Genomic DNA, 16,919 nt, shown 5'->3' with positions numbered 1-16,919 from the left:
TTTAAAACAGGCTGATATAGTTTGTTTTGTCCCATGATTTATTTGGATAAATACATTGGAGGGAAAATGTCGAAGATGTGACTTTTAATTTAGACACAAATTTTAGTGCAAAAAGGTCATATTAAATGTACTGTAGCGCCAGAAGAAGCATATTGACCCCCATTTTTTGTTTTGATTTTTAATTAAGTTTTGTGTGTAGAAACTAAAAATATACTTGAGAAAAAAAAGTTTAAGACTTTAAATATCAGGATCCAACCTCGTTAAAGTATCTAGGGCCTGGGAAACAGGTTGATTACTGAACTCGAGGTTAGGCTTGGGGTAAAATTTTGAGTGAAGTGGGGTCTGTATTGTAACAGTACAGAAAGTTTATAAAAAATAAATTGATTATTCTTTCATTTAATCTCCCTTGCAACGGCATTTTTGTTTTGTAAAAAGAATGAAACGGGAAACAAAAGGAAGAGATGTAGAAAAAAATAATGACCTTTAAATGTCACACAGAACCTAAAAAAGTTTGTTGGTGGTGATTTTTTTATTTATTTATTTATTTATTTATTTATTATTATTTTTTTTTAATAACAAAGATTAGGTGATAAGACAACGGAACATTTATTAACTGGCAGGACTGGAAATATGCAACTTACGCCAGTTCCCTCTGTTAGCGTCAAAAAATATATTATATAATATATATGTGTTTTTTGAAATCGGGATTTAAAGATATAAATACATTGTAAATGAGAAATTGGGAAAAAAATCTGTATGATAGGATCTTCATCAGCCGATAATAATGACTTTGTAGAGTGTTCTAAATCCTGTCCATTTCCTGAAATTGTTTTGTCTACTTTCGTTTCTTTTTCTTGACACTCCACAGGATATAAGCTGTTCCAGTTTCGTATCGACTTTAAACAGGTAAGAAGGTAAGCAAAACTAAAGTTTCATTTTCTGTACAACATTTCTTTCAATCAGTAACAGGGAGGAAATAACATATGATATTGAAAGATCTATATATAACCTAATATCTTAAAAACGTTGTTTTCACAAGATGCTGAACTTGCATTTGGAAGGTTTTGATATGAATTTAAGATAAATAATATATAGAATGGTACGTCATAGCCTTTTCGAAGATTTTGATTAGTACATCGCCAAGTTAAAACGAATACAGTGGTAGGCAATTGCTAAAATAAAACGGGTCCGTAGAACGCGGGGGGGGGAGGGGGGGGTATTTTTTTCTAAGTATAGTATTTTGCTTTATCCCATGTTTACCCCTTTATCCCGTGGATATGACTCATTGGCTAAATTTTTCATAACCCACAGTTGTGACGTCACAATGGTTTTTGCGTTAGCGTGATGAAGTAAAATAAAGTGGAGTCCTATATAAAACAGTGTAAAACATTGGTTGTGAAGTATTAAACATGGGATAAAAAGAATCTCCCATGATTTGTAGTTGGATATGACTTTTATCCAACTCGTTGTGTGTTTTTTTATCCCCTCGCCAAGGCTCGGAGATAAATAACACACAACTCGTTGGATAAAAATCATATCCAACTACAAATCATGGGAGATCCTATATATAGTAAATTTTAATTAATTGCTGGTTGCTCCCTCCCCCACTTTATGTTGCTGTAAGGTCGAGTACTGGCAAATTCCATGATCTGGACAGTTCATTTATTTTATTATTATTATCTATTTTATTTATTTATTTATTTATTTATTTTTTTTGCTTGTCAGATATTTTGGGAAGTTGCCCCCCCTTTTTTTTTTACATTTATTTATTTATTTATTCATTTTTTTTTTTTTATGTTTTTGTTTGTTTGTTTTTTGCTTGTCAGATTATTTTTTTGTTAGGTTGCCCCCCCCCCCCCATTCTGAAACCGTTGCGGATCTGTAAAATAAATTGAAATTAGCGCCATTTAAGGATATATAACACACAAAAAAATGATGCATATATATTTTTTGACTTTTGACTGATTTTGATTAGAAATGACATAAATGATAAATCCCTGAAATATAAAGAAATGGTAAGTTTCCTCTGGTGCTTAGACATGCAACTTTGTTTCGTTTTCTATGTAATTCTATATACAAAGTTTTGCACAAATTTTTAACATTGTGACAAAATCTTCCCCCACTTTACCTGGCAAATATTTTTCAAATTATCAATTTGAATATAAATTTATGAGATATATTGCTGATTTCCGGAAAAAGTTTGTTTGTATAATTTATCTTTAACTGACTCTTAGATTTAACAGTGTTTAAAACAAAATAAACCCAAATTATTTCCCTCATATCCATTCCATACTGTATACTACTGACCGGCAAGGAGAGTTTTCCCAAAATATTTGATTCTAATTAGTAGATTGATTTACTGTGACGTAATGATATTGTCGCGACATCCAAAAAACATAACCTCACAAAAAAAAAAAAAAAAAAAAAAAAAAAAAAAAAAAAAAAAAAGAATGGCTTGAAGATTCGCTAGCACTACAATCAACTTCTAGAATAAAGCATTGGATAAAAATGAGTTGATGAACTCTGATGAATGAAATAAAAATACTATTTTATATATTCGTTTTGCTTTTATATTACAAAACAATTGACTATGGTTTTGGCAATGTTGATTATGTTAGCCCCCTCGGGACGAAAATATTACCACCACCCCCCCGCTCCCCGTCGGGCAATATTACATCCCTTTGCGGCTAACATAATCAATGTTGCCCTCAACCCTAGTCAGTATTTGTATTATATCATGAAACATATCTAGGGATCTTTTTGTCAACTGTACTTAAAACGATATTAAAGGTCATATTTAAATATTACAATCGAAATAAAAAAAAATCAAAAATAATTCGGTGAGTGTTTGAATACGGAGTTCGGGTACTCGGAGTACGGAGTTCGGATATATAAATACCAACAAAGCACAATATTAATACACAAAGAATGTTCGTATCTAAGATTAGTTCGAGTTAGAAAAAATATCATAAAAATCGATATATTGTTGAAGTTTAAAGGCTTGCTAATGTCTCCTACTCATAAGTGTTTGAATGCTAGACTTCTGAAATATTAAACCCCAATTCAATGTTTTATTGCATGTGATCGATCGAGTCCATTGTGTGAAATCTCTTTTTTTTTTTACTTGATGAAATATTGGAAATTTAAGAAGACACATATCAACTGTATTTCCAATTAATTAGTCGATATTTTGGTTATTATTGATTGTATTCTTTGGAATGTGTTTGCTTTCGTTGTTGATGTTTTTGATTTGGGGGGGGGGGGGCAGTCGAACAGAGGGTTTATTTTAGAAAAATTAAGAGACGCAAAACAAAGATGTTATTTACCCAGGCCCAAATGTAATTCATAAGATAGAATCAGTCTACTAAAATTTATAAACCGTACCAATACAATTAATTGGTCAAGGATCAATTTGCCTATTTTATACTCTAAAGTTTATAAAAACACATCGTGACTTTGAAAGCTTTTGTTGGTGATTTGACAATAACATGTCAGATGTTTGTATGTATTTTGATATTTTCTTCAAACCGCTTCCTGTTAGTTTTGCCGGAACTTCAAGAAGTCCCGCTAAATCTCGTGTGATGTCATTCAAATGTTTCAGGTGTAATGGTAATACGATAATCATAAAGATAGTCAGATTTCCTTTTTCTTGTAAAGTACAATCTGAACTCCGGACAAAAATACAGAGGATGATCGTATATACAATAAAAATCTTCCTTTCATTGTATTGAACATTGTTTTAGTACGATACACATTAAAGATAAAAATACATCAAAAGCTGTGAGGAAAACTATAGATCATTTGATCCATTTCTATCCACTGTATTACATTGTTTTGTTCGGTATTAATTTTAAGTTTTTCTGTGAGGTTTAAACTCCTCTGTTTTATGAGATGTGTGAAAGTTATTCGTATCATTTAAAATGTCCTCTTTTTTAGCATGAACTGACATGCAGTTTGCAATAAGACAATATTTTAATCTCGTCGTGATTAACATAAAAACAGGAAGATAAATATACATATTGTCAGTATAATGGCGTATAGTTCCTAATCGTTCAATTGGAGCAAAGTATCCAGAAAGAAAAGGTTAAAAAGCTGAGACCCAACATTATCTGCTTGGTACAAATCTGTTGATGATGTGATGTATTTTTGACGATGGATAAAATACATGATGGAAGTATTTAATAAATAATCAATTGATCTCAGGTCAGTTTATTAGGCTTTTTTGCATTTTTGGGATAAAAACCTTTCCGGACCATATTTGAATTTTTATTTATTTTATATCCTAGGGTATACCATCGATCGTTTGAAATCTGCCAATTAAATGTGTGTTCAAAGGACAAGATATGGTAACGGCCGAATTTGGCCCCTTATTTGATGTAAAAATCAACACAGTTAAAACTATGATAGTTTGTAGTTAATAACTTAAGATGATGTTTGTTTTAAAACCAGCCCTAATTTTGATTCAAAGCTTACACGGAGGCCAAAACAGGGTGCAGAAGTGGGACATTTTCCCGAATTTCCTCAATTCTGGTGGAATTTTGTCAAAGAACTATATGCGGTATATGCAGATTTTTGCCCCCACAAAAGTCATATTTTGAAAATTTCTTGAAATGTGCTGAATTGTATATATTGTGTGAGAAATCTAAATTAACAAAAAATATTATAGTTTCGAAGTAGATTATCGCCAACTTTTGTTTCTATGACGTCACAAACTATTCGGATTTTGTGTTATTTTTCAGAAAAAAGAAAAAAAATAGACAAAATTTGTTCAATTTTTACAATAAAATTTATAGAGCACAGGCCTGCTCAAGAACAATATTAACATATTTCATTGATATTATCATTCTATACATTATATCAAAATATTGAGTTGGAGCAGACCTGCGCTCGATGACTTTTACTCAAATTATCAACGTAATATACACTTTTTCTGTATAAATCATGGAAATTTTGAATTTACGTCATCTTTCTGACGTCATATCTAACATATGGCGGCATGGCTTATGAAAATATTCAGTGCTTTGAAGTCTGCAGATATTCCCCTGTTTTAGAACATAATTATATATTTCTCCGTCAAAGTTTGATTTTGGGCAAATATTGGTCATTAACCGAATGTAGTCCTTTATATATTTCATTTTCTAGTATCATATGCATCTTGTGTATAAAAATCTCAGATAGGCAAGCTTGTGCTCTATGTATCCTGAAGTGAAAAGTATCTCATTTACAAACGCACTTATCTGTTTGTTTGGAGACTTACTTTGATATTCTATAAGCCAAGAAATAGTTTTACAGTGGTCGATATTTTAATGTATAGAAAAGTAAATCTTTGCGGTTAAATATAGGTGCTTAAATTCTAAGATAATCATGAATACATAAAATTCTGGAACATTATCCACTTATTCAATATTTAAATAATCTTTCCAGGATCATCTACAGGAGAGGAGAACATTTTGACATTTCTTTTTTATCATTGATCCGGAAAAAAATGCCACCGAAATCGAAAAAGCAAAGAGAGAAGAAAAACATAAAAGGAAGAGGAAAAATAAACACTAGAAATGACAAATCGGAGGAAAAAGCAAAATCAGAGGAGTTACAGAAGGGTGGGTACAAAGTGGATAACCAGAATACAAATATGGTTGCCTTAACACAACAAGAGAATATGAAAGACACTAAGGGTGACACAGACATGCATACGCCAGAGCAGTCAAGTAATGGAGCTTCTGAAGACTCAAACAATACAGATCTGGAACAGCACGATAAACCAGAGGGTCAAGTTACTGAGAATATTAAGTTAAACGAGAGTGACCTGAGTAAGAATAAACAAGAGCCAGAACAGCAGAGAAATGGAGCTTCTGCAGACTCTAATAAAACAGATTCTGAACAGGAGGATAATTCAGAGTGTCAAAATGATATGGTTATGAATTCAAATGAGTATAATCCAAGTAGTGATGTACAAGAGCCAGATCTGTGTAGGAATGGAACTTATGCATACCCAAACCAAACGGATTTTAACTCACAGAGGGTTAATTCAAAAGGTCAAGATGCTGAAAAAATGTTTTCAAATGAGAGTAATCTAAATGAGGATACAAAAGAGCAATCTATTAATCAGAACTCCGCAGATAAAAAGGAAACTGTTTCTATAGAGATTACTAAAACAGGAAATCATGACACAGAACATTTGAAATCCAATGAATTTGATAGAGATTTGCATAAGCTAGGATCTAGGAATGGAGGTTCTTAAAGATTGTTTCTTCTTTAGTAAATATAAATAATTAGTTGACAATAATGCCATTAATTTATCAACATCAACACTCATTTTGAGTGGTAGAATTTAAATAGATTTTATTGAAGTTTAAATACGTGGTAGAAATAAAAACACTGCTTAATTACTTCTGAATCTGTTCATTTTTTCATAGATTTTACATCGTATGAACAGGATATAATGAAGCTGAATAATGAGATACACTTACAACAAGGTTTGTACATAATATGATAAAAGGTACTAGTATAATATGTTTTTCTTCTTAAATTTACTAACGTATATCTACATAAATTATTTTAATTACAGAAAAAATGAAAACTTTCGAAGCACACATGGAACAACTGACCAGAGAAAACGATCATAAAACTGGTATTAATTCATTATATATGAAATGCTTAAATTATAATATACGAATAGGTAGTGTACATCTTTGTTCATTTAAATCTACTGATCGTAAAGCAGAAGAGCTTTGTTATGATAACGATTGTATCGATAATCGTAACGATAAAATATACGTTGTCCTTCCATCTGCAATTATTCAAAATTTTATCCCTCCAATGCCTTTTGTTCAATTTCAATACAACTAAGTACAGCAAAGTTCATCTGTGGATTATTATCTTCAGTCTTTAAAATGCCACATCTCCTTATATTTTCCTTTGATTGCAATAAAAGTAAATGCTGACTGTTATCAAACCCAGTCACAAACAATGCAGTTCCCATCAGCACAAAATTTTGACTCAGTGTTAACCATAATTCAACTTATTTCACATTATTAATACTTAATTTAAATATCAGTTGACTTTAGTTTGCGCATACGCCACGACGCTCAGGAATGGATCTTTTCCTCCTTAAGATTCCTTATTGCTATTGCCTCTCGGACATCGTCTTGATTGTACCAGTTCATCCACATCAATAAGGCTATGACAATTTTCCTACAAATTAAACCAAAAGAGCAGTATCTATTGCCTAAACAAAATAAATTCTAAACTACTAACGTATTTTTATCTCAAATGAACTTCAGAAGTTGCAAAAATTTTTAACATCAAAAACTTCAAATACATTTATTAGCCTACACCTAACAGAATGGGATGGGGGGTTGGCAATAACAATTTGTTACCAGTCGATTATTTGTATTTTTACTAATTTATGCTCTTGATAGATCTGCGTCTGTTCACCGTTCAGCAACCAGATTTAAAAGGGAGCCCGAACCCGATGTTAATTATGGAATCTCTGTACATCATTCATCAAACCCGACTTCTTTTCTCATAAAATAAATGCATCTATTTTTGATAATTAAATAGATGCTATTATTTATATAGAGAAAATGCAACAACACTAAAGTTAACAATTATTTATTTGTATGTGGCGAGTATTGTCGTGGCAATATTCGTGGGTCGCCGAACAAATCAACACAATACTGGCAGACCCACTTGAGCATCAACAACAAATCAATCAATCATCAATCAAATTCAGCAATTATATAAATATCCGCGGACAGTTACTTAATCTTTACTACATACACAACCTACAACAATCATCTCAATATAAAATGCAGTTATTATAAAAGTTATCAAACCCAGTCACAAACAATGCAGTTCCCATCAGCACAAAATTTTGACTCAGTGTTAACCATTATTCAACTTATTTCACATTAATAATACTTAGTTTAAATATCAGTTGACTTTAGTGTGCGCATACGCCAAATGGCTGCAAACAAGTCAAAGTTTGCAGTCACCCCGCAAGGGAGCACCAAGTCAACTGACCCACGACAATACTCTACCCTCTTAGTTATTTCCTTCTGGATAGACTGTTCCTAATTTTAGCTGGAAGTATTCTAGACCCCCCTGAATTGTGTTAAGAAATACAGAATTTCCCAGGTCAGAAAGGTGATCACCATCTTTTAACAAAAAGGGAAATATATCCCGCAGGAGTTCTGGATTTTTTATATTACAACCTCCCAAACTAAGGACATGTTTAGCGATAGCTCTATTAAAACGAACACGGGCTCTTTCCATTGCTTGATCATTTTGGGAGTACCTCCATTCTAACCTAGGAAGGACCTGAGACCATATAAAATTGGAATTTGGGAAGTGATGTACAAAGGCTTTCAAGTCATTTTTTGATTCATGTATTAGTTTACACAGATTTTTATCCCTCCTACCTAAATCATTTCCTCCACAATGAATCAGAATAAACTGTGGTGGCATTTCTATTCGCTTCAAACAAAACAATTTCATTTTTAAGTCAGTAATCTTTCACCCAGAGTATCCTTGCCACCATATTCTCTGTCCTATTTTTTCCAGCCCTAGATTCAAGCCTCCTGGTCGGTTACGTGCTGCCACAGGGTTAGGGTTGAAGAGCCTACACACCAAACTTGATATCTTTCTGTAATACTTAGTGGAGCTAAAATAGTGTCGATTTATGTTAGAGGATTAACCCCTTGTATTTACTATCTCAATATGCCATTAACAAATACTCCATTGCATATCAGACTTATTTTTTAAACAAATTAAATTTACACCCATGAAATGTTTTTCATGACTTGCACACTGATAAAGCTTTAGAAGAGTTTAACAAGCGGACACTGAATGTATGACTTATACACTTGAGACTTCCATCTGCCTGCCTTCCTTATTATCTCTGAAGAACAACCCAATTCATATGCAGCAGTGGCTGCCCCTTTTCTAAAGGAATGTGCTTTAAATTCCCCCCCCCCCCCACCCCACCCCTATAACTTTTAAAGGTTTTTCCAGAATTGCAGTAAACTGATATCTAGTGATAGGCTTTCCCCCAAAATGACAAAACAATGACCCTTTGATTTTGGGTCTAACAGCCAAATATTTAGACATGCATCCCACAGGACATATATTGTTGCCCACCCTTTGAATTCTTAGTGTAACACCTTTTCCATGTTGATCAGACTTTGATCGATGAATATTCAAGAGTAATGTCCTCTGGTCAGGTTCAATTTTGATATCAGAAACCTGAACATTGCTATGTACATTATTTCCTGTTGACAAAGCAAATTCTCCCACCCGTAGAAAACCAAAAAAAGCTAATGTAAATGCAGCATTGAAAAGGTTTGATTCATAAGTATTATAACATACTGTGGGCACAACTTGCACAATTTCTGATAATAATGTGGGTGTAATGGGTAATCTTGTGTCTCGAGGGCTCTTAATCCTTCTCATACCTTCCAATAGCTTTATTACAATAAATTTTTTTGTTTCATCCTGAAGATTCTTTAACTTACACTGAAAACTGATGGCAGCAACATATGACCTAGCTGTTGAATATGAATAGCCTGAACATGATAAGAATGCCACAAACTGCACTATATGATTTTAAAATGGTGGTGGCCAGATTTGTTCATAATTAAAAGAGTAACGAAACTTTTGAAATGATTCTAATCCAGTACTGTACGACAATTTTGTATTTGTGGACAAAGATGCCTCCAGTAATTTTTCTACTTCAAGCTGTAGATCATTCTCACGAATTCCTCTGGTATACTTTGTGGTGTCTCTTTTGCACTCGGTGCCAAGTCCTGAAATGCCTCCACTGTTTACGAGAAATTGCATCTGTTATACTATTGAATATACCTGGTATATGCTTAGCTTTAAAAATAACATTGTAATTCATTAATTTTAAAACAAAATATCTTACTAAATCCATTGTCCTTTTTGATTTGGAGGTTTGCTTGTTAGTAACACTAACCAGTGCAATGTTATCAATGTGAAACAAAACTTCTTGTTTTGAAGGCAATTTCCCCATATTTCTATTGATAATACAACAGGCACCACTAATTCTAAAAAAGTTATATCTCTCATTATATCTTGATCTTTCCATTGCTCAGGCCATGCTAGAAAATTCCAATTACCTTTAAAGTATGCACCACATCCCAAATTATTAGCACCTGCACTATCAGTAAAAAATTCTAAGACATTGGAATTTGTCCACTCAGACTCGGGAAAATATGATACACCATTAAAATTTTGTAAGAACTTTAACCACATCTCCAAGTCGCTTTTCATGCCTGTTGAAATTCTAATAAAGTGATGAGGTTTAGACGCACCACTCATTGCATCATAAAATCTCCTATTAAATGCCCTGCTTGACCTAATTGCCCTACCAAAAAAATTAAGCATCCCTACTAAAGACTGTAAATCTCGAAGGGTAACCTTCTTTTTTCCTAACATGTCTTTAACCATATCTGTCAACATGATAACTTTGGGTTGTGGTATTCTTACAACCATTTCAATAGTGTCAATTTCTAATCCTAAATATGTAAGTCTTGTAGTAGGGCCTGCGGTTTTATTCTCGGCTAATGGGACACCAATGTCAGTCGTAATTCTTTTGAAATTTTCCATAAGCCGAATACACTCTGACGTTCCCCCTTTTCCAGCAAAAATAAAGTCATCTAAGTAGTGATATAAAGTCTCTTAACCAGTTTGAAATTTTGTTAACCAATGAAGGAATGTTGCAAATGTCTCCCATATCTTACAACTTATTGCACAGCCCATTGGTAAACATTTGTCTATGTAATAAAGCCCATCTACCGAGAACCCTAACAAATCAAAATCACCTGGATATATTGGTATTAATCTAAAAGCACTCTTAACATCAACTTTCGCTAAAAGAGCCCCTTTCCCTAACCCACAAATCATGTCTACCACCTTGTCAAATGACGAATAATTTACTGTACATAGCTCTGGATCAATGAAATCATTTATACTATTTGATTCTGGGTATGACAAATGAGTAATCATTCTCCAACCCCCATCAGATTTTGGAATAATACCAACTGGTGACAAATGAAGATTTGATATAGGAAGTTGACTAAATGGTCCTAATACCCGACCTAACCCTATTTCTTTTTGTATTTTTTCCATCAACTCAACGTGGTGATGCTGCGATGATAGCAAGTTTTTAGAAGACACATGAACCCTTGGCCCCGAGTATTGGAGTTTAAAACCATTTAAAAATCCATCCTTTAAAAATTGGGCTGTATTTTGATCTGGATAATCGTTTAAATATTTCAATAATTGATCCACTTTAATAGGTGTTTTTCCTAGGTCCCATATTTTTCTGTGGTCTATATTGTTGGGGTCTTGTACTACTACTGGCACCTGGGGCTCGAAAGGGGGGTTGAAATCTGGGTATTCCAGGGGAAGGAAAGTGACCACTATGCTGTTTATAACCCGGATACGAGTCACCTTTTAGCTTTTAGCGATTGAAATTGAGCTATATTTACTTGTTTCAAAGGACATGCGGAGATGGGGTGACCATTGTTACATTTAATGCACATATGCAGATACCCACATCCCTGTTTGTTACAGAAGCCCCTGTAGTTGAAGTTAAAACATTTGTTGTGCAATATTTGCCCAGGTGAGGATTGGGTTGAGATGGCCTGTGGCGATAGGGCATGCATGAACATAAGCCAAAGTTCAGGATCTATAGCTGCCCAGGAAATTGATGGGTTAACACTTCGTCTTAATCTGAACTGTTCATCATACTTTTTCCATCCCATACCCATCCCTCTTGCAGCCCCTAACCTAATTTCATGCATGTATTTAAAAAGACCCTGCACTTCGTCTTGATGGGCTGAAGCATAAATGCTACTATAAATCAAAAAAGCATCAGTCCATTTTTCAATTGTGTTAATATTAATTTTAGCTTTTGAATTTTCTTTGGTAACAAGCTCTCCTTTTTCATTGAAGTAAATTTTCTTCTCAGATGCTTCAGTAATAGATGTATTGTCCAACAATAAACTTATATCAACATATTTAGAATTGACAATTTTATCTTTGATGTTCTGAGAAACATTGGACGACAACAAATTGTTGACAGACTCAACCATGTACGGTGCTTCATAATCAAGCACCACATTGTCACTCAGACTACCTGATGTCTCTGCGGTACTAGTTAGGCCGTCCTGCTCACTTTTTGTTGCTGTACTTTGTGGTTCAGCCTGGGGCAGATCTCTGGGCTTTTCCTTACTAGCTGTGCGCTTTCTCTTTGAAGTGCCTCTTGTCGAAGTCTGCGCAGTGGTTAATGCATCGTCACCTGCCGTCCTTCCTGTTCCACTAGACTCAGGAGGGGGGTTTACTGACCTTGGATTCCCTCCAGTAGCACCAACCCTCTCTGTTGTATTGCGTTTTCTTTTTGGCATTTCTCATGCAACATAAAAACTTACCAATTTATCACAAATTTAAACAGAATAAATCCATATTTCTCGGATATGGATTGCGTCATCCAATTTCATACATTTCAATAACTAAATATTTCCGGAAATAAAATTAATCATAACTTCCGTGATATTCTTGATAAAAGATTACAAAATCAGTCAATTTAATATAATTTCTGAGGCACCTATTTCATCACGCTACCATGTGCTTATGCAGCAGACGACAATCCAAGACCATCGTTCATTTAAATATCAAAATTATTTTCAATAGATGATAAACTTGTATGAAATGTTATATAAAGTTGCAATATCAGTTGCAATAACAATTTTTTACCAGTCGATTATTTGTATTTTTACTAATTTATGCTCTTGATAGATCTGCGTCTGTTCACCGTTCAGCAACCAGATTTAAAAGGGAGCCCGTACCCGATGTTAATTATGGAATCTCTGTACATCATTCATCAAACCCGACTTCTTTTCTCATAAAATAAATGCATCTATTTTTGATAATTAAATAGCTGCTAATATTTTCCTTTGATTGCAATAGAAATAAATGCTGACTACTCTATATCCAGTTTCCTAATTCAGATTATGTTTTGATTTAGATAAATTGTGTAGCTATGGTCACTGGAAATTAAATTCACTTAAATCTTTAAAATACTAATTATAGATTAATATCAAGGATTGATGTTGATATGGTTGCCTAATATATAACAAAGTCTTAAATTGCTACTCCATTTTATGACTTTGATTGATTTAATAATATATAAATTTCTTGAATTTTATTATTATTTTTAAAATGCAATTTCTCTTACTTACTGTTTAATTTGTTTAAATGAAACAGGATTCTTTTTTTTTTTTTTTGCAATTTCTTGTTTCATTGAAAAACGGCGGCGTTGTATACACGTATTTAATGTGTTTTTCAAAATTGTGATGAAATGCATTTACTTGTCTTATTTTGGTCTTTTTGAATGAAACATTTTAGAAATTAATACTACTACTAAATGCTGTGGTTTTGATTTCCAAGATGGAGTTTTGCCTTATAGGCAAAAAAAAAAAAAAAAAAAAAAAAAAAAAAAAAAAAAAAAAAAAATTGTCTATGAACAGTAAAACCCCTAAAATATATATTATAACCCAATGTCAGTCAATTTTAAATGAAAAAGTTGCTTTTTTACCGGTATGTGTCCTAGCAAGTAAAAAAAAAAGCAAAAAGTGTTAAAATAATGAGAACTGGTGGACATTATATGTGTTAGTATTTCTCTCATTGAAAGCGTTATGTAACAAAATTGCTCCTATATAAAATAGTCCTCATTTACAGTAACTTTTGATATATTGAATAATAACATAGAAGTTTTAATTATCTTAATGTGAGAGAAGAATTCAACAACTGTTATATTTGTTATCTTTGCAAGCAAGTTGATACATGAGCAATATTGATACTTATCCTTTGATATCTTATGTGTGAATAAAAAATTATAAGATTTGCACATCTAATGAACCATTATAAAATCTTTTTTGATCACTTTTGTTCAGATGAAAATGGCCAATTGGTGCAAAGAATTCTGGAGCTGGAAATAGCTGAAAAGCAATTAATTGGTAAGTAGACACTCGTTATTTACTCAATTTCCATGTAGATATGATACGTATAATGATAAGTAATCGGTAATTATCGCATTTGCAATGTCTTATATTAGATAAGGAAAACAGATAATTTTATAATATTATGGACAGCCGTAGGGTACCCTCACATTATCATTATTTTTACCTATATAAGTATAGTAATAAATTAATCTTTCATTTTTAGAAATGAAGACCAAGGCATGTGAAGGTAAAATTACCATTTTTGTCCCTTGTGCTTTGAGTTCAGTTCCGAAATTGGTCGACGTCTCAACTGATCTTGCATTAAAAAAATCATAACTTCAAAAATCTTTGCACTTGTAGTACATTTAAAAGTAAATCTAAGCGATTTTTTAAAGGAAATTTTCTTCCAAACTGTGAAATTCATATATAAGTCCCGGAATTCCAGTTCCGCGTGGGCTTGTTTGTGAACTACTGTGAATAAAGATTTTGTTGAAAACAATATTATTTTTAAAAATATCCGAAAGATATTGAATGATTTTGATCAAACAAACTTGATGCGACAAGATGTAATTTGCTTTTGTTTCTTGTCACTCTCTGTTTCTTCGATCATAACCAAATTAAATGTGTATAATATATTATGACAGACTAAAGATAGAGTAAATATGTGACGTTATATTCTATCATTTTCAAAACTTTAAGGAACTTTTAGAAAATTTGAAATCGCAAAACGTACGACTTTTCAACTTTTTATACAGCCATTCCCCACGATGAATTAAAATCCAAGCTTTTTGACGTCATAGACAGCTGCTTTTTCAATAAAAATGGAAGTCGTAAATTTACTTACCTTGTCATTGGTCATTTACAAGATTATTTTGTCAAAAACATTCTGATTATACACACAAGTACTCTGAAGTTACGGTAATATTAAAAGAATGATTGAGTTTCTGATTGATAATATCTATGTAGCTTTTGGAGATCAAGTCTTCCACCAATCTGTCGGAATTTTCATGAGTACCAATTGCGCCCCGTTATTAACATACCTGTTTGTGTATTCATATGAAGCAGAACTTATTCAAAAACTTGTAAATGAGAAGAAAGCAACTGCTGTGGCCTTCAGCTCGACATTTAGATATATCGACGACGTATTATCAATTAGCAATAGTGACTTCCATTCATATGTCGACTCGATATATCCCAATGAACTTGAAATAAAAGAATCCACAGAGTCTGACACATCTGTTTCGTATTTGGATATGTTACGAGTAAAAACGTTAATGGTTACCTAGCAACAAACCTTAATGAAAAACGTGATGACTTCAACTTTTCTATCGTCAACTTCCCTTACCTAAGTAGCAATATACCCTTATCACCTGCATATGGGGATTATGTTTCCAAGTTGATTCGATATGCTAGAGCATGCTCTACGTAAAACAATTTCGAAAACGAGGCAAGCTATTGACAAACAGGTTGATGAAACAAGAATATCAACAGTCTCGTTTAAAGCCATCATTTTCTAAGTTTTTGGTCGATACAATGACCTTGTAACAAAAATCCAACCTATCAATAAGTTGAATGCTGACTGACGCTTTTCATACTAATTGTTAGGCCATTTATTACATTTTGAATTGTCTACGGATTTTTCTGTTTTCCTGATCATGACAAGGAGCACACAACGGGTGTGACCGATCGGCAGGGAATGCTTACTCCTCCATGGCACTTGATACCACCTCTGATGTTTTTTGAGATCAGTGTTTGCTCTGCTCTTGAAGTATATTTTTTCTATGAACTTTTGAGCTTGATTACTGTTCGTTATCTCAATATTTGATACACTTTTTTCTTTTTATTCGACACGGAAGTAGATAAGTGAATTTATTGACTATATAAGCAACTATTCAACAAGCCCATCCCACGTCCTCCCATTCAAATTTTTTTTTCCCCATAGGAACCCCAGCAACTGCCCCATTTTTCCTAGTCCTGTCTTAGGGGAGATAACTGAGAAATCGAGGAGATAGGAGGGTACCAAATAAAAATCGTCTTCCGAGGGAAATGCTGAAAGACGATTTCCTTGGTAGTAGCATAAATTCATAAATGTTTCAGCGATGCTCTTTCAAGCCAAGTGTGTTCAATTCAAAGTTTTGAAAAGGAGAATATAATAAAATACGTATAAGGTATTTCTAAGATACGTTCGTTCAGTTGACCGTTGAGTCACATACTAGTAGACTTTCTGTAAATCTAGGTTTTGATTATATGTATCAGGTCAATAATGATTCTGTCTTTGATTAAACCGGAGAACATCATAAAAGTTCAAGGATGAAAGAGAAGCAACAGTTTTTGACAATTTAGTCATTTAACAAGAATATACTTGTATCAGGTATAAAAATATGCCCCCTCCGCCTATAAAAGAAATGATGCATATAATGAGAAGATAATAATAGGATATTCTAACACAAATGTAATTAAAATACACTTTTAAAGATTTGTTAAACAAGCACATGCATACTATTTAAGGAGAATAAAATTATATTTGCATATGTGATAAATGTTTAACTTTCTACAATCTGGCCGTAAACGCCCAGCTGCCCAGCACTTTAATCCTTGCACATTTGATAATGCAGTAAACTGTGTCCATAGGAAAAAAAAGTTATTCATATATATATATATATATATATATATATATATATATATATATATATATATATATATATATATATATATATATATATATATATATACATATATATATATATATATATATATATATATATATATATATATATATATATATATATATATATATATATATATATATATATATATATATATACCTTTTTTTTTTTTTTACAGAGGATGCTATCAGTAAGGCTGAAATAGAAAACTTTAAAAAAGAAGTAC

This window comes from Saccostrea echinata, unplaced genomic scaffold, assembly GCF_033153115.1.
Source record: "Saccostrea echinata isolate AGI-Se365-2 ecotype Australia unplaced genomic scaffold, CSIRO_AGI_Sech_v1 ptg000024l, whole genome shotgun sequence".
In the NCBI taxonomy this organism is placed as follows: Eukaryota; Metazoa; Mollusca; class Bivalvia; order Ostreida; family Ostreidae; genus Saccostrea; species Saccostrea echinata.
The sequence above is the reverse complement of the archived record's forward strand: the minus strand, read 5'-3'. Positions refer to the sequence as shown.